Raw genomic sequence first — 20009 nt, 5'->3', positions numbered from 1 at the left:
TGTCTATCGTTGTCTCTGATTGAGAATCATACTTAGGCAGCTTTTTCCCACCTGTGTTTTGTGGGAAGTTATTTTCTGTTTAGTGTTTTCTGCACCTGACAGGACTGTTTCGTTTATTCACTTTGTTGTTTTTGTTATAGTGTTCAGTGTATTAAAAATCATGAACACTTACCACGCTGCACTTTGGTCCGATCCTTCCTCATGCAACGATGACCGTTACAGGGGTGGCACTAAACACAGGCAAAATCCTAGAGGAAACCCGCTTTAGTCTGCTTTACACCAGACACTGGGAGAGGAATTCACCTTTCAGCAGGACAATAATCTACAACACAAGGCCAAATCTACACTAGAGTTGCCTACCAAGAAGACAGTGAATGTCCCTTTTTGACCTAAATCTGCTTCAAAATTTATGGCAAGACTTGAACATTTAAAAAAAATTGTGTAGATTGCTGACAAAAACATACAATTAATTCCATTTTATTCCCACTTTGTAACAGAGAAAACATGTGAAGAAATCCAAGGGGTATGAATACTTTAGCAAGGCACAGTATACAGTGTATTCAGAAAGTATTCAGACCCCTTGATTTTTTCCACATAAAATTGTGTAAAGTTGTTTTATTTTGTGCAAGAGTTTACCCACCTATCACAGAAAAGTGCATTGAAAATATAGGGAGCATTATTTTATTCACTGTGAACAACCATAAGCAGTTACCCACCAATTTGTTTTTACCACTACATCAGTTGTATTTGTTAATAACCGTCACTGGTTGTATCGGTTTTTCACTGCTAGCATAACAACAGTAGCGAAAATACAGTATTTATTTATAACCTTTTCATACCATCATCATAAAAACTTGTTTTATTAAATTAAGAAGTTCAAATGTCATGGTATATCCCTGTGTGTAACAATGTCACAATGATAATATAATTTAATAACACAAAGCTTTTCATTGTTATCATAGGCCTACAATTCATTTTCTCAAAAAATGAACATTCACATTCACACAACTAACCTCCATTCGGATATTCGAATAACTGTGCCCATCCTTAGCTGCTACAACTCATTCCCAGAGATGTAACATTCTTTTTAATAACTTTTTGCTCTCATCCACAGAGCTGTCCTCCCAAGGAGAAAAAACAGTTCACTATGTTGGCAGTGACTCTGTTTCCCTGAGCTGGCTTCCTTTTGACCCGGCATGGAGGTACGAGTTGACCTACTCCTGCTACACCCAAAAAGAGATCTTCTCCATCCAAGGTTCCAACAGCACTGACGTGGAAGGCTTGTACCCGGGGACAGAGTACACTTTCAGCTTCACATCAGTCACAGACGATAGGAATCACAGAGCATCGGTCACAATGTCCATGTACACAAGTAAGTGCTTTGATTCAAACATGTCCTCTTGCATTACAGGGAGAATTATGTTTAACTTGTGTTTTCATTATTTCAGTTATAATTGGATTGGGTCCTTTGTCCTTTTTGCAAAACCTGTACCACCGGAAAAGATAAAGATAGATCATGTCAGCAGTGAATCAGTGTCTCTGAGTTGGGACAAACGTATTGGTAATCCTGAGGCATGTCTCGTGATCTGTTCCTGTGACGGAGAGGAAGTCCAAAAGATAACAACAGAATCCAACACCCTGACGTTCTCCCGTCTGAGTCCAGGTGTCAAATACTCCTTCCACCCAAAGCAAGTCTGCTGTGACATATGCCCGCACAAGTGAGTGTATTAAGAATTTTCACTGTGTTACTTTGACACCAGGATGTTTTCTAATGGATTGATTGACAATCAAGGAGCTCAGATCTGAAACCTTTCTCTTTCCCCCACAGAAACCCACCTGGAGAGCTTGCTGTTGGACCTGGGGTTGGAGCAAAACTACACCGAGAATCTCGCCCTGAGCACTGTGCTGCAGATCGATGATAAGACCGTCACAGATGAACCCGCTCAGACTCTCTCAGCTCTACCATGGACTTTCTTGAAGAGGTTAATGATGTTTAATGTAACTGCAAGGAGTGTGAAATGCATCTCATCAGGAGGCGAGGCAAGTTGTGATGCTTCATTTTGCAACATAGACCTAGATCTGGAGAGTCTGGTTGATGACATGGACTCAAGTAATGTTGTTAACCCCTTAGACATTGTTACTGCTCTCTTTCTGTGCTCTAATGGTTTTCTGCAGCACGAGATGGTCTTGAAAATGTCAATGTGTCAGTTTTCTGTGCCCCTGCTTCTCCCCAATTGTGACACAAAACAGTGCACGCTGATGCTTTGGGCAATGTGAGACATTGTCAAGAAGTTTAGACCTCATTCATTGGCAGACCCAAGAGGATTTGTTGAAGACAGGATTGTTCTCTCTGACCTCCCCATGGTCTCTTTTGTCAGATTGGGTGAGTGCTCTGTGTCCAGGTCGCAGATTCTGAACAAGCTACTGAGTAATCCCCAACAGTATCACGATACGTTTGTCCACCATGATATGGAATGCGGTGATAGCCCAAGGAGGATATCCAATGGATTGGTTGAGATAAGCTGGTACCTCCCAAGTGGGGGAAAAAACATTGACATTTTTAGTGAAGCTGTTGCTGTAACCAATCTGAGAGGGGATATCAGTTCCTTTGAGACCCAGTACTCCTTTCTTTGCCAGACCTCTGCAGCAGTCTTTGTGTTCTTTGACAACCTGGACAACAAGTACAAGCTACTTGTCACGACTTCTGCCGAAGTTGGTTCCTCTCCTTGTTCTAGGTCTTCTAGCCATCGCCGATCCACCTTTCATTTTCCATTTGTTTTGTCTTGTTTTCCCGCACACCTGGTTTCCATTCCCTCATTACTTGACCCTCTGTTCCCCCCATGTCTCTGTGTGGAATTGTTTGTTGTAAAGTGTATGTGCACTTCAGACTGGTTTGCCACAGGTTATTTTCAACCCGTACTTTGTTGTTCTGGGTGCAGTTTGTGTTGCATCATTAATAAACTGCTCCGGTTGGTACCCATGTATGGCACACCACAGTATAAGGAAAGACATCTTCCCTTGCAAGGGCAGATCTGGATGGAGCTGGCACGTCTAGAGAAAGAGGAATGCAGACTGCGGAAAGCTGGGGAGATGAACATTGAGACGTACAAAAACTAACTGCAAGCAGAGAAAAGACAACTTAGGGAACAGCAAAGGAGGTATGACATGTCAGAGGCAATGACTTGCTTCATAAATCCAATATCAAGCACAGAGCTAGAGAGGTCCTACTTCTTGAAATGGATGCGAATGAACCTGGACAATCTGTCTCGTAAAAACCTTTCTGGCCTTAGGGAGCTGTACAAAGGAAAGTCTCAGAACTCATCTGAAACCAAAGAAGAAGTTGCATACCTTGATAGACAGATTTCAAACAGTTCTTTGGGAACTGAACATTTCCTATGGGAAATTGGTCAACTGTACGAATCTGCGGTCTTACTGAGCGAAACTGAAGAGTCACGGCAACAACTGCAGCACCTACCCAGACTATGTGCTGATTTGCTTCTGGATGGGTTCCCTCTGGAGCTGGTGGACGGAGACGCGTCCAACATACCTCTGAGATGGGTGAGTGATGTGCTGCATCAGCTCAATGTCTTGGTGCAGCCGAAGAACAAGATCCCGGTGGTAACGGTTCTGGGTGTTCAGAGCACAGGAAAGTCCACTCTACTGAACACTATGTTTGGAGTGCCGTTCGCAGTCAGTAGGGGCAGATGCACAAAAGGGTCTTTCTTGCTTCTCATCAAAGTCAAAGAATACTTCAAGAAAGAGCTGAACTGCGACTTTGTAGTGATCATCGACACAGAAGGGCTGAAGTCGCCAGAGCTGGATGACAGTTGGATGACAGCTTTGAGCACGACAACGAGCCAGCCGCTCTAGTTGTTGGGCTGAGTGATGTCACAATAATCAATATTGCCATGGAGAACTCAACCGAGATGAAGGACATCCTTCAAATCGTCGTCCATGCTTTTCTCCGGATGAAAGAGGTGGGAAAGAAGCCCAAGTGTCAGTTTGTCCACCAGAACGTGGCAGATGTCTCGGCACACGACAAGAACATGAGTGACCGGAAAATCCTCTTGGAGCAATTGAACGAGATGGCCCAGGCAGCAGCCAGCATGGAAAGCAAAGAAGAGAACAAGATCTTCACTGATGTAATGGAGTACAACCCAGAGACTGGTAACTGCTACATCCCTGGGCTTTGGCACGGTAACCCTCCAATGGCACCTGTCAACGCTGGGTACAGCGAGAGTCCGTCTACGACTAAAAAAACAAAACACGATTGAAGTCTTGGAGAAAGGTGAGGCCTCAACATAGCAGAGAAACAACATAGCAGAGATCCTGGAACAGTCTAGTGGCTGATGCCTACATGAAGTTGTGCACTGAGTTCCACAAATGTGAATGGTCATTCAAAAAGCACATGTATAATTGGGTAACAAATGCTGAAACAAGGATCTCCAATTTTGGAACAATCACTGTGAAATCTGAGGCATCAGACATGAAAGACGTGATTGGCAAATTGAAAAACAAAGCTTTGCTTGAGCTTTCGAAATGGGAGAAGACCATGCGTGACAACTTGAACAAGTATTATGAACAAACAGGAGGCCATGTGCATCTAGTGGAGGGGTACAGAGAGGTCTTCTCCAACAGTGCAAAAAGCCTTCGACGAGAAATGGAGAACTCTGTGCTGAATCAACTTGAAGCAGCTGCTGAGATCAGACAGGGAATGAACAATCTGGACACAATAAAGAAGACCCACACAGCAAGACTGGAAGAGAATGTTCTGGGATTAATTGCGGAATGCAGTAAGAGTAAATCTGAGAAATCAGATGAGGAGCTAGAGAGAGATTTTGATCAGATGTGGAATGAAACTGTGCGGAAGTTGTCCTTCAAAGGATTGAAGAAGAAAAACATTTTTGGAAAGATTTTTGGCCAGCTCTGTTCAAACTTGACCCGGAAGGGAAGTTCTGTGAATGAAATGATAACTGGAGTAAAGCTGGAACATTTAGGAGAAGAGCCATTCAAAGTCCCTTCTGATGGGTTTCTAAGGAAAGTAAAACAATGGCTTCACTTGGATGAACAAACACAGAAAACCCAGTTGATGGCTGACAACCTCATAGAGACTGGCAGACAATTTGTGTTGGAGAAGGTGGAAAGGGAAACAGATTAACATGAGAATTATATTCTGGAGATCCTACACATGATTGAGGAAAGATTAAAAGCCAGCAAAGATCTTGAGACTGATATCAAATTTGAAGTGTTACTAAAATTACATATCTGTGGAGCTGCAGCCAGGGTATTTCAGCAAATGCATGAACATTTCATAGAAGTCAATGACCCACGCCGATGCCTTGATCTGTACAAAGTACTGTTCTGACTTCAAGGATGTGTTCAATGAACGAGAACAGTGTCAGAAGAAAGCAGAAGAATTCACATGCCTCTGCCTCAGACCTGCAGTGGAAGAAAGTGTTGCACATTCATTGGGTCCAGATATCGTTGATGAAATGTTGACAGGAAAAAATGCCCTTCAATTCAGCACTCGTGCATTTTTCCAGTACTCAATCTTGAAACATTTGCTTTCAGAATTAAACTTTGAGAACTATGACAGCTATATTTGTTTGTATGAAAAGTTTGTCAAGAATTGGATATTTGATCAAATCAGGGAGCGCTTTTCAAAGGGGTAAAAAATGTTTCAGTTAGAAGATAAACATCTGAAAGCAATCGTCAAGAAAATAATGGATGCCATTACAAAGGCCCAAACCAAGAAAGACAGCAACTTTGAGAAATTCATTCATAACATTTGCAGAGCTTGGAGATACACTGGTCATTCCCAAGGATGCTCTGAGTGCCTTCATGATTCTCAATAATGCTGAAGAAGAGCAGTTTGCCCACTGTCTCTTCATAGACAGAGCTGTGGATGTTTGAGGCTATATAGTCTTTGTTAAAATTTTCTTGGTTTACAAACGTTGGAGTGAAATTAGCTTATATTTTGGTTTCTGATGGGATAAGACAGTTGAACTAAACCCATGAGGCATTACTGTTAATTCTTCAAGAATCAATGGGTACATATGATGATTAATTACAAAAGTCCAAAAGTGGATTTAGCAACTGCTGATTGCCCCTTTAAAGCATTGGAAAACAGATTCCTCATTGATTGTTGTCAGTGCCTGCCAAGTAAACATATCAAGTTCAAGGACTGATGTATCTTTTGCGAATTGCTTTCAAGCAATGCAAAACAGAGTAAGTGACAAGTAGTTGTGGCACAGTGGTGTTTAACAGATTATCATTCCAGCCCCCATTCCAAGGCTCTTCAATTTAGAGAACATACTGCTCATGAAGCAGATGGCAAGGAACTTGTTCTAATTTTGAAAACGTACATAAACAGATTCAGAAAAATTCATATTTAAAATCTGACATTTATTCCTGCAGGTAATGTCTTTTATTAGACTATGGCCCGACACCATTGTTCATTATATTTCAATTCCTATTTGAGGTAGAGGCTCTCACTTGATGCTAAAAGACTCTTTGAGGCTTTTTTCTGCCTGTTCTTTTGTGATCAATTTCCAGGCAGGTGGTGTTATTGCTGGGAGTGCGTCAAACTTTTTGGCAAATTCATTGTTGAATTTTGCCATCACATATTTCCAGTAGTCTGATGCCTCGATGCTGGGATCGGCCCGGGATATGCCAGTTGGGGAAAATGTCTCTGTACTTTGTGTAAGGATGGTATTATTGTTTTGTCTCGTAGCATTGTAATTGTTGCTCATTGAACACAGAGGAGGAGCAGATATCAGTCACAAGTATCCTTGAGGACACGGACCTGTACTGACCAAGACCCTGTGGTCTGTGTATTGAGGCACAGTGGTCTGCGTGGGCCTCTCCTCCTGCCTCGTACGGTGCCTTGCAGAATGGACATTGCTTCCCACAGCCGAACACTCTTTTGAAAATTACATTCTGTGGTTTAATCCTCAATTGTTCCAGTTTCCTCTGTGCATCCACTCCCTCTTGGAACTTGGTCCTCAGGGATTGTTCCATTTCTTCAACAGATGTTTGTATGAATAGCAGCCATTTAATGTTTGGGTTCTTACAGTATGTGGTGGATGGGATTTATATTTAATTTTTCTGTAACATTCATTGGTTTTGGTAAAATCAAGCATTGGTCTGACCTTTTTTTTTTTTCACTTACACTTATGTGATTCAGGAAAGTGTTGAGAAACAATTACATTTGAAAATGGTGGTGTTCTCTGAGACTATAATTATAGTCTATTGCGTTATTGTCCCTATGAAATATCAGTACTATTGTAGTAGCTTAATATTTGGATTAGATTGTGTAGTTACTTACACTACTGTAACTGAAGTACACACACAATCATCTTGATGCCTCTTACTGTATAAGTAGTTCCCACCAAATATATTCCATAATCAACTAATCACTTTCTTATATAATATATAAATGAAAAATCATCTTAACAGTTTGTCATTGAACTGGTCCAGTTTGTTGACGTGTTACAGTCAACACTCTAGCTATGAATGTCTTTTAACAAAGTAGGCTACACCAACTGTAGTGAAAGTTCCTATGTAAAATGTATTCAATTATTATATACGTATTTAGAGAAAAATAGGTTCCATTGAATACAACACAAAAGACGATGTAATAAATATACTGGACTACCAGCTGAATGTATCAAATCAAGTAGCTTTTTATTGCAGTGGTAGCACAAACATGGCACAGTCATGAGAGAATGAAAAAACAAAAGGCTGACAACTTGAGTTTCATTCATCATATTTCCTGTGAGACGTATGTTGCAATTGTACATGGTCATTGTCAAGTAAACTTAAAATGTTTTTAAATTTAAATAAACCATTATCTTCAGAAATATCTTGGATATACTTTGGATGTTTTTGTTGATTTTCTTGTTGTTGGTTCGTTTCTTTTAATGACCAAAGTAAAATGCTTTCTGATTCAGAGCAAGAGGTTAGAAATGGTATGCATTAATATTAGCCCATCCGGATATGAGCTATATTAAGGGCGTTGTTGGACGTATACAGGTCAGAGTTCATCCAAAAGGAGACATACTCCAGTCCTGGGGCACAGTGTATCTTGTAGGGACATTTTTTTTTATTTAACTAGGCAAGTCAGTTTCTTATTTACAATGACAGCCTAGGAACAGTGAGTTAACTGCCTTGTTCAGGAGCAGAACGACAGATGTTTATCTTGTCAGCTCGGGGATTTGATCTAGCAACCTTTCGGTTACTCGCCCAATGCTCTAACCACTAGGCTACCTGCCACCCCAACAGTATTACACTGTTAAAATGAAGTGTTTTGTAACACTAAAACTAGTGGCAACTAAGCTGTCACCACCTTAAAGACGACGAAACCTTAACTTGGCTGGAGTATTGAAACACATGGTTGTGAGGGTATTGGGGCAGATTTAAGATGTACTGAAACATTCATCCTGAGGTGTTCTCAAACATGACATGGTGTGTTGTAACACCACATAATTAAGAGTTGTGCAACACCTTTCAGAGTCTGGGCGCACAAACCCAGAAAAGTTTGAAAACACCTGGTGTTTCGAGTCCTGTGTAATGCAGAATTAGATCCCTTCTTCTGGAGTTTCCAAATACTGTAAATGGGAGACCCTCATCTTATTGTATATTCCCTACTCTTATATGGTGTGTTTAGAAAATCCTCATTGGTAATTCCAAAAAGTCAAAAGTACCGTATTAGGCTCAAACAAAGGACACAAGAAGAGATCGTTTTGTGAAAACACAAATTAAGTTTGTTCAGAATAATAATTAATGTGTACAAAATCACTTTTTCCAAGACATGATTTTGAAGCTTCAAATGCTTTGTCTTTTATTTGCAAATTATCAAATGACCAAAAATTAACAGGTCTTTCACATTTGTATATTGATAAAGTAAGTTCAACGATATTTGAGGTATTTATTATATTAATATTCTTCCAAATCAACAGAAATATGGCATTATATTTCACATTTATGGAAAATAAATACCGGCAATGACTGCTAATGTTAAGAGTATCACTTATACAAAACTTGTTAGCAGTAGCGAGAAGGGCTTACCAAGAAAAACTTTCAAAAGGACAAATTTGAGGCAGAAAGGAGTTGGAGAACTCAACAAAACAAATGTAGAGATTTATTTATTTATTTAGCTTACTTTAATCCATTGTACAGGAGGAGAACATGTGACTGTCGTTTCGATGTCCAGCTGACGTCTTCCTCAGTGACCTGACCATTGCACTTAGCTCTTATTTATAGCCTAGTTGCCCATTGAGTCAACAATGTAAGAAAATAATATGATTCAAGGTAAACGGCAAATTATAGCACAACAAAAATACTAAGAGAAATCATGTCTCTTAGGCCAATTTCAAAATAAATTATAAACTGGGTGTAACGTCAGGTGAATGATGGGTGTAGAGTCAGGCGCAGAGAGAGCAAAAGTATTACGGGGACAAAACGCTTTAATGTCCACAGCATAAAACAGGAACAGGTACAAAAGGGTGACGCCAAAACACAGGCGCAAAACAACCCACAGACCACTGTTTAAATTAAGCTGGACAGCGAACATCCCACAATCCAATAATCCACTCACGACGTAAAACATGTACACACATAATAAGCCCGCACAAACACTAGCGGGCGAAACTAACCTAAATAGTACCCCTCCCAAAACCCAAACAAGAAACAGGTGAAAACAATTAGACAGACATAAACGAAAAGGAAAAAGGGATCGGTGGCAGCTAGTAGACCGGCGACGACGACCGCCGAGTGCCACCCGAACGGGAAGGGGAGTCACCTTCGGTAATATTCGTGACAGTACCCCCCTCCTGACGCGCGGCCCCCGCAGCGCGCCAACGCCGGCCTCGGGGACGACCCCGGGGGCGAGGCGCAGGGCGATCCGGATGGAGGCGATGGAATTCCCTTAGTAGATTTGGATCCAATATATCCCCCACCGGGACCCAGCACCTCTCCTCCGGCCCGTACCCCTCCCAGTCCACGAGGTACTGCAGGCCCCTCACCCGGCGTCTGGAATCCAGTATGGACTTTATCGTGTACGCCGGGGACCCCTCTATATCCAGAGGGGGCGGAGGGACCTCCGGAACCTCACCTTCCTGCATGGGACCAGCTACCACCGGCCTGAGGAGAGACACATGAAACGAGGGGTTAATACGATAATACGAAGGAAGTAACAATCGATAACACACCTCGTTTATTCTCCTCAGGACTTTAAATGGCCCTACACACTGCGGACCCAGCTTCCGGCAGGGCAGGCGGAGGGGCAGGTTTCGGGTCGAGAGCCAGACCCTGTCCCCCGGTGCAAACACGGGGGCCTCACTGCGGTGACGGTCAGCGCTCTTCTTCTGCCGTCCACTCGCCTGACGCAAAGACTCCTGGACGGCTCTCCAGGTCTCCTTAGAGCGCTGCACCCACTCCTCCACCGCAGGAGCTTCGGTCTGACTCTGATGCCATGGTGCCAGAACCGGCTGGTACCCCAACACACACTCAAATGGTGACATGTTGGTAGAGGAGTGGCTTAGTGAGTTCTGGGCAATCTCTGCCCAGGGGATGTATCTTGACCACTCCCCTGGCCGGTCCTGGCAATACGACCGCAGAAACCTACCCACCTCCTGGTTCACTCTCTCCACCTGCCCATTACTCTCCGGGTGATACCCCGAGGTCAGGCTGACCGAGACCCTCAGATGTTCCATAAACGCCTTCCATACTCTGGACGTGAACTGGGGACCCCGATCAGAAACGATATCCTCGGGCACCCCGTAGTGCCGGAAGACATGGGTAAATAGTGCCTCCGCAGTCTGCAGGGCCGTAGGGAGACCGGGCAACGGGATAAGATGGCAGGACTTAGAGAACCGATCCACAACGACCAGGATAGTGGTGTTCCCCTGAGACAAGGGAAGATCAGTAAGAAAATCCACCGATAGATGGGACCACGGCCGTTGTGGAACGGGGAGGGGTTGTAATTTCCCTCGTGGCAAATGTCTAGGAGCCTTACTCTGGGCACACACCGAACAGGAGGAGACATAGAATCGCACGTCTCTCACCAAGGTAGGCCACCAGTACTTCCCTCTAAGACTTCGCACCGTCCTTGAAATACCCGGGTGACCTGACGAGGGTAGACTATGAGCCCATCGAATCAATTGATCACGAACAGCGAGCGGCACATACCTACGACCCTCTGGGCACTGGGGTGGCGCAGGTTCCGCCCTTAGTGCCCGCTCGATGTCCGTGTCCACCTCCCATATGACCGGTGCTACCAGCTTAGCCGCCGGAATGATGGGAGTAGGATCGATGGACCGGTCATCAGTGTCGTATAGTCGGGACAGCGCGTCAGCCTTAGTATTGAGGGAACCTGGTCGATACGAAATCGTAAAACGAAATCGGATAAAGTACATGGCCCACCTTGCCTGACGAGGATTCAGTCTCCTAGCTGATCGGATATACTCCAGATTCTGGTGGTCGGTCCAGATGAGAAAAGGGTGCTTAGCCCCCTCAAGCCAGTGTCTCCACACCTTCAGAGCCTTGACCATGGCCAACAACTCCCTATCCCCCACATCATAATTCCGCTCCGCTGGCCCGAGCTTCTTCGAAAAAAAGGCACAGGGGCGGAGCTTCGGTGGCGTACCCGAGCGCTGGGAGAGCACAGCTCCGACCCCAGCCTCGGATGCGTCCACCTCAACTATGAACGCCAAAGAGGGGTCAGGATGCGCCAACACTGGCGCGTCGGTGAACAGCGCCTTCAAACGACAGAAAGCTCTCTCCGCCTCTGCGGACCACTGCAAGCGCACCGGGCCCCCCTTCAGCAGTGAGGTAATAGGGGCCGCCACCTGACCAAAACCCCGGATAAACCTCCGGTAGTAATTGGCAAACCCTAAGAACCGCTGCACCTCCTTTACCGTGGTCGGAGTCGGCCAATTACGCACGGCTTTTACGCGGTCATCCTCCATTACCATCCCCGAGGTGGAAATGCGATAACCCAGGAAGGAAACGGCTCGTTTGGAAAACTCACATTTCTCTGCCTTCACGTACAGGTCATGCTCCAGCAGTCGCCCAAGAACCTTGCGCACCAGAGACACATGCTCGGCGCGTGTAGCGGAGTAGATCAAGATGTCGTCAATATACACCACTACACCCTGTCCGTGCAGGTCTCTGAGAATCTCATCAACGAAGGATTGAAAGATGGCTGGAGCATTCTTCAACCCATACGGCATGACGAGGTACTCATAATGGCCAGATGTGGTACTAAACGCGGTTTTCCACTCATCTCCCTCCCGAATACGCACCAGATTATATGCGCTCCTGAGGTCCAATTTTGTGAAGAATCGCGCCCCGTGAAATGATTCCACCGCCGTAGCGATGAGAGGTAGTGGGTAACTAAAACCCACAGTGATGGAATTTAGACCTTGATAATCAATACACGGACGTAAACCACCCTCCTTTTTCTTCACAAAAAAGAAACTCGAGGAGGCGGGTGACATGGAGGGCCGAATGTACCCCTGTCCCAGAGCCTCCGTGATGTATGTCTCCATAGCCAACGTCTCCTCCTGGGACAACGGATACACGTGACTCCTGGGAAGTGCAGCGTTAACCTGGAGGTTTATCACGCAATCCCCCTGTCGATGGGGTGGTAATTGGGTCGCCTTCCTTTTACTGAAGGCGATAGCCAAATCGGCATACTCAGCAGGAATGCGCACGGTGGAAACCTGGTCTGGACTCTCCACCGTTGTCGCACCGATGGAAACTCCTAAACACCTGCCTGAACACTCATCAGACCACCCCTGGAGAGCTCCCTGTCTCCACGAAATCGTAGGATTGTGAATAGCCAGCCAGGGAATCCCTAACACCACCGGGAAAGCAGGTGAATCAATAAGGAACAGACTAATCCGCTCCTTATGATTTCCCTGCGTCATCATATCCAGAGGTATCGTGGCCTCCCTGACCAGCCCTGACCCTAATGGTCGACTATCTAAGGAGTGCACGGGGAAAGGGGGGTCTACCTTAACGAGCGGAATCCTCAACCTCTTAGCGAGTCCGCGATCAATAAAATTCCCCGCTGCGCCTGAATCGACTAGCGCCTTATGCTGGAGAGATGGGAAAAACCTTAGAAAATAGATTAACAAAAACATGTGACCAACAGGAAGCTCTGGGAGAGTGTGGTGCTGACTCACCTGAGGTGACCGAGGAGTGTTCTGCCTGCCCTCTCGAATCCCAGATGGACTCCTCCAGCACCGACCGGAAGTGTGCCCTCTCCGGCCACAATGGGTGCAGGAGGAGCCTCCTCCTCCGGTCTCCCTAGACGCAGCCCCTCCTAGCTCCATAGGAATGGGAGCGGGGGGGGCAGGAGGTGGAACTGACAGGACCCTCTCAGAACGTCCGCGAGCAGCCAGCAGATGGTCTAGCCGGATTGACATGTCGATCAGCTCATCCAAGCTGAGCGTAGCGTCCCGACAAGCCAGCTCTCTGCGGACGTCCTCCCTTAGGCTACACCTGTAGTGGTCTATCAGGGCCCTGTCGTTCCACCCTGCTCCAGCAGCCAAAGTACGGAAATCCAGCGCAAAATCCTGCGCGCTCCTCGTCCCCTGCCGGAGATGGAACAACCTCTCACCCGCCGCTCTGCCATCCGGGGGATGATCAAACACAGCCCGGAAACGGCGGGTGAACTCCAGGTAGTGACCCCTCGCTGAGTCGGGTCCATTCCATACGGCGTTGGCCCACTCCAGGGCCCTACCCGACAGGCAGGAAACGAGGACACTCACGCTCTCCTCGTCCGAGGGAGCAGGCCGAATGGTGGCCAGGTAGAGATCAAGTTGGAGTAGAAATCCCTGGCAACCGGCCGCTGCTCCATCGTACTCCCTCGGAGGCGTGATGCACAGGACGCTGGCACCGGCTCCCGCTGGAGGAGATGGTAATGTTGCTGGTGGGAGGGTAGGTGGGGTAGTAGGGAGACCACTCCTCTCCCAACGATCCATCCTCTCCATCATCTGATCCATTGCCGAACCAATGCGATGTAGGATGGACGTATGATGCAGGACTCTCTCCTCCATCGTGGGGAGAGGGGTGGTCGCTGCTCCTGCTGACTCCATCAGTAGGTGCGGGCTTCTGTAACGTCAGGTGAATGATGGGTGTAGAGTCAGGCGCAGAGAGAGCAAAAGTATTACGGGGACAAAACGCTTTAATGTCCACAGCATAAAACAGGAACAGGTACAAAAGGGTGACGCCAAAACACAGGCGCAAAACAACCCACAGACCACTGTTTAAATTAAGCTGGACAGCGAACATCCCACAATCCAATAATCCACTCACGACGTAAAACATGTACACACATGCGAAACTAACCTAAATAGTACCCCTCCCAAAACCCCAACAAGAAACAGGTGAAAACAATTAGACAGACATAAACGAAAAGGAAAAAGGGATCGGTGGCAGCTAGTAGACCGGTGACGACGACCGCCGAGTGCCACCCGAACGGGAAGGGGAGTCACCTTCGGTAATATTCGTGACACTGGGTGGTTCGAGCCCTGAATGCTGATTAGCTGTCAGCCGTGGTATATCAGACCGTATACCACGGGTATGACAAAACATGTATTTTTACTGCTCGTTATGTTGGTAACCATTTTATAATAGCAATAAGGCCCCTCGGAGTTTGTGGTATATGGCAAATATACCACGGCTAAGGGATGTATCCAGGAACTCCGCATTGTGCCGTGCATAAGAACAGCCCTTAGTCGTAGTATATTGGCCATATACCACACCCCCTTGTGCCTTATTGCTTAAGTATATACATAGGTGATATGTGAAACCGGAGACACAGAGACCCAAACAAAATCAAGGCAACATTATAGAACAAAAAAAGAATTGTTTAGCCCATTAGGATCCAGGGTGTCTAAGGGGTACTGCCAGAAGACCTCTGTTTTAGTTTACAGATGCCACTTCCTCTTGGCGACATTTGTCTGTGTTCTATGGCTACAATGCGCAGGGAGGAAGGTGAGCCATGGTTGGCTTCTATGCAGTGGCGCACAATATGAAAGAGGTCCTTGTTTTAATTACGAATAGCAGCCATATGTTCTGTTAGCAGTAGCACTTATACAAACGTCAGCCCAGAGCTCAATACGATCTACCAGTCATCCATTATGTCCTGCCCTGAGTCTTTATATTCAGATGATGGTACATGGCATGGAAGGTTGTTCAGATGGATTGAATCACAGTACAGTTGAGTTAGATGCTTGGCTTTGGTTAGGATTGGTCAGTCGGTGGGTAACATAGTATGTATGTTTTTCTGAAGGGAGACAGAAGTAGCAATAATAACAAGCAATAATGATAGTACATGAGTGCATAATTATGCTATAATATTAAGACATTGCAATGTGAGTATACAATTTGTTGGAGCCAATTTGGGTGTATCTTGTATTATGGTCATTTTCGGGTAATTACACTCCAGATGCAGATAAATGGTGGTGGTAACACACCAGGGGATCTATAAACACACAGATGTTTGAAAGTATGGCATGTGTGGAGGGTGGGAGAGCTCACGGATCTTACCGCAATCAAACCAATGCAAATGAATGCAAGAAAACGCAAGAAACGCCAAACAAGATACAAAGGATCGCTACAGTCAACTCTACGGATCAACAGTCATTAATTAATTAATTTATTCAAGGTAACCACTATTGTTATGTTTGAGGTGCGTAAAGAACAAGTCTAATTGCTACCTTCCACTCACCTAGTGACATTGGCTACTTAGAATTCTTATATTTTTCCAAAGCAAATTGTCATAACAATTATTAAACATGAATAGAAATATGAAAAATGCCTACGTGATTAAGCTATGCAAATATAGCAACAAGATAACAATATGAATACCACAATTAGGATGCAATAACATGTGGTGTGGTAGGCCAATGCTAGAACAGGCTAAATTGGAAGTGGTATTTCTTGTAGCATATAACATGTGGTGTGGTAGGCCAATGCTAGAACAGGCTAAATTGGCAGTGGTATTCAGTGTTTAACATGTGGGTCACACATCAAAGCTCATAAAGCTAGTAGGCAAACAGGCCTTCATTTGTATAAAAAAAACAAGTGGGTAAAGGGGTAAACAAGGACGTGTCAATTAATATAGCATCATGAAAACTGACACAATGCCCACTTAACCCAGAGCCACACCAATATGTCGGAGGAAACACTGCACACCTGGCGATGTGTCAGCATGCACTGTGCCCAGCCCACCACAGGAGTCGCTAGTGTGCAATGGGACAAGGACATCCCTGCCGGCCAAACCCTCCGAAGACCCAAATGATGCTGTAAAAATCGCTGGGTCAATTGTGCGCCGCCCCATATGTCTCCCGGTAGCGGCTGGCTGCGACAGAGCCTGGACTCAAACCCAGAATCTCTAGCACAGCTAGCACTGGCACTACGATGCAGTGCCTTAGACCACTACGCCACTCAGGAGGACAAAATTAGTCCTGTTTAAAAAAAATGTTTTTGTAAAACATATGTACGAGTGACATTACATACAACTGCAACCTGAAAAACATTATAATCTTGTGGCTAGCAGGTAGCAACTAACGTCAGCTAAGCATAGCTAGTAATGTTAAGCACAAAGCCAGCCAGCTAATAAATTTAGCTTGCTTGCTAGCAGCTTGAAACTGACTAGCTAATTAAATGTATGTTTTAATTATACATTTTCTAGTTAGCTAATTATAGGCCGAACATTTCTTTACCCCACTGAAGTTATTTATGTTCCTTCCTGGATTTTCCTAAATGGATGTCCTCTGTTTACATAGTACAATGTGAATCACCCATGCATTCTAGCTACCACTTGTTTACTTCTGGTTGCATGACACCCCTGCTCTCACCTTGCTGAATTCATGAAGGACCCAAATACAGGGGAAGTGCACACAAATTTGCCTGTTTTTATACTTGACAATAGAGTTTGCTAGAGGCCAAACCTGCCACGAATACCCTCTACACCTCCATGCCTCAGAATGGGTGAACTTTGAACGGTGCAGCAGCACAATGTTTAAAAGTCATTTGGCTTCTGATATTGGAGCCCAAGTTCCTCACACGGAAGGTGGCTGTATGTTTGAGTGGGTAAAATTCCAAAGAAATTTGCCATTTTACTGCCCCAGCATTCGGGGGTTAACTTCCCACTTCTGCCTGTCCACTTTCACTCGTTATCTGTCTCCTCCTGTTTCTAATCTGTCAAAAAAAAAAAGCACAGAAACAATAAAGGTGGAATTTCACATAAAGAATATTCTCTATTGGCCCTATTTCAGATTTAACAAAGCGTACTCCCGCGCAGGTTTTGCTAAAAAGGGCGAGAGTTTGGGTGGGCATTCTATGTCTGGTGTTCTATGTTGTCTATTTCTTTGTGTTTGGCCGTGTGTGGTTCTCAATCAGAGGCAGCTGTCTATCATTGTCTCTGATTGAGAACCATATTTAGGTAGCCTGTTTTCCCACTTTGAGTGGTGGGTGATTATTTTCTGTTTAGTGTTTTTTCGTCACCTTACAGATGTGTCAGTGTTTGTGCCACACGGGACTGTTTCATTAGTTCGTGTTTTCCTTCCTGTTCGTGCGTTCTTTCCTGTTCGTGCGTTCTTGTTATATGTTCTCAAGTTCAGGTCTGTTAACGTCGTTTATTGTTTTGTAGTTTATCAAGTGTTTTTTCGTGTTCGTCCTTTCTTTAATAAATCATTATGTATTCAACCTACGCTGCGTTTTGGTCCGATCCATGCTCATCTTCAGACGAGGAGGAAAACGACCGTTACAGTGTTCATATTTATTAAAATAACGTATTATGAATACTTACCACGCTGCACCTTGGTCCTCTTCTCCTTCTCCCGACCACCTTTCGTTACAGTTCTCTTTTGTTTGTTCTTAGTCCTTCCTCTCTTTCTGATGTCCATCCAGTTTGATTTCCACTTGTAACTGTGCTATTTCACAAAGGCTCCGAACCTATACACATTTCTTTTTTTAAATTCTTTTTTTACCCCCTTTTTCTCCCCAATATCGTGGGATCCAATTGTTAGTAGTTACTATCTTGTCTCATCGCTACAACTCCCGTACGGGCTCGGGAGAGACGAAGGTCGAAAGCCTTGCGAGCACACAGTGCCATTTACCGAATTGAAGTAGATCAACTGCCAAATGCATTTCCATCGCCCTCACCTCGATATGTATTATATATAGCTGTGGATCATCCTCTATTGTCCCTAACATCTTTTACTCCTTCGCAACAGTTGTGGGATACACACATACACCCACACACACTCAACCCTTACCCCCACACAACCATAAGCTCACTTTCTCAACAATTGCACCAACCCAGAGCCCAACTCAAGATAGTTCATGATTTACAAATGCACTTGCAGTTGCAGCTGCATGAGAAGGCCTGCAAGACCGTGCAAAAATTGAGAGATTTTATTTACCATTGTCACATCCTAGATGATGGAGGTCAAATGTACACCTTCTTCCTGAAACACCCACAATACAGTCACCCGTATTGATCATATTCCCAAGCATCTCCATGCAGTCCGACTTTGATTTTGTGCCACCAGGGTCACAATAATATCCCCCCTCTCTGAATGTCCGAGTGTGACCCCCTCCCCATGGGTTACTGCAGCTAGTGTTGCCAACACTGCCACTGCCTGGGTGGGGACACCCCACCGGAATCCCCACCGGATAGGTACAAGGTCGTCAAGGTTCTCATTAGCAGCTTTGAGAATTTCCTTGTATATTATGCTCTCCCTTTAGGGGGCTTTGGCTTTGCAGGACCAACCCTGCCAAGCAGGCTCAGAATCTTGAGTGGGCAGTGCTGCTCTTGGTCTCTGACCTCATTTTGGTTGCATACAGACCGCTTACAGCAGGCACATAAAACAGTTAGGGACTTCTCCTTAGTATCTGGGTCATTCAGGTGGGTGTCTAGGGTATAGGGCCATGGACCGTACCATTAAAATAGGATAATAAATAAATAATTAGATATAATTTATTTTTTAAATGTAGTTCCCCATGATAGGACAATAAATATAATTCATTATAAAAGTATATCCATCATCTGAACAACATTGAAAGCCCTCTCATACCCTGGCTCACAGCAATACATTGGCTCTGGGATATGCAACCATTTCATTACTCACTCACTCAACTTTCCAAACATAACAAATCAAATAAAAAATAAACACACACCACACCATCCACACATACTGTGCCTTCTGTTCACTTAGTTTTTATCTTCACTATGTTGAATTAGTGCTTGTGTCTTCAATTAGTTTACTTAGTCTTTATCTTCACTATGTTGAATTAGTGCTTGTGTGTTCAATTAGTTATATGTGAAGATATATAGAAAAGCTATATTTTTTATTGTATTGTTACAATCCATAACCCGGGCTAGAATTGTGTTTATTTTCCTCATCTATGAGAACTTTGTAATTTTTAAAATAACCATGAATAATTTGTGTCTTTGTGTCTCTGAACAACTGGTTATTGTAACGTCCTGACCAGAGTTATTATGTGTTTTGCTTGTTTAGTGTTGGTCAGGACGTGAGCTGGGTGGGAATTCTATGTTGTGTGTCTAGTTTGTCTGTTTCTATGTCCAGCCTAATATGGTTCTCAATCAGAGGCAGATGGTAATCGTTGTCCCTGATTGAGAATCATATATAGGAGGCTTGTTTTGTGTTGGGATTTTGTGGGTGTTTGTTACCTGTCTCTGTGTTTGTGTTCTGCACCAGATAGGTCTGTATCGGTTTTCACGGTTTGTTGTTTTGTTTGTTGTTTGTAGTTTTCACTTGTTGTCAAATTAAACATGTTGAACACTAACCGCGCTGCACTTTGGTCCTCTCCTTCACCCCTGGAAGAAAGCCGTGACAGAAACACCAACCAAACCCGGACCAAGCAGCGTGGCAACGGGCAGCGACAGCAGCAGAGACAGACAGAGGAATGGACATGGGAAGAGGTCTTAAACGGCAAGGGTTGCTACACATGGGAGGAGATCCTGG

General features: G+C 44.7%; 2 pseudogenes; both read left to right on the top strand.

Moving 5' to 3' along the window:
* Window positions 1–209: 209 nt before the first annotated feature.
* LOC129835433 (up-regulator of cell proliferation-like) lies at window positions 210–3117 on the top strand (annotated as a pseudogene).
* A 48-nt stretch (window positions 3118–3165) lies between these two features.
* Window positions 3166–7809, top strand: LOC129835254 (interferon-induced very large GTPase 1-like; annotated as a pseudogene).
* Window positions 7810–20009: the final 12200 nt, after the last annotated feature.

Source organism: Salvelinus fontinalis, chromosome 36 (assembly GCF_029448725.1).
Source record: "Salvelinus fontinalis isolate EN_2023a chromosome 36, ASM2944872v1, whole genome shotgun sequence".
In the NCBI taxonomy this organism is placed as follows: domain Eukaryota; kingdom Metazoa; phylum Chordata; class Actinopteri; order Salmoniformes; family Salmonidae; genus Salvelinus; species Salvelinus fontinalis.
This window is presented reverse-complemented; position numbering and strand designations above follow the sequence as displayed.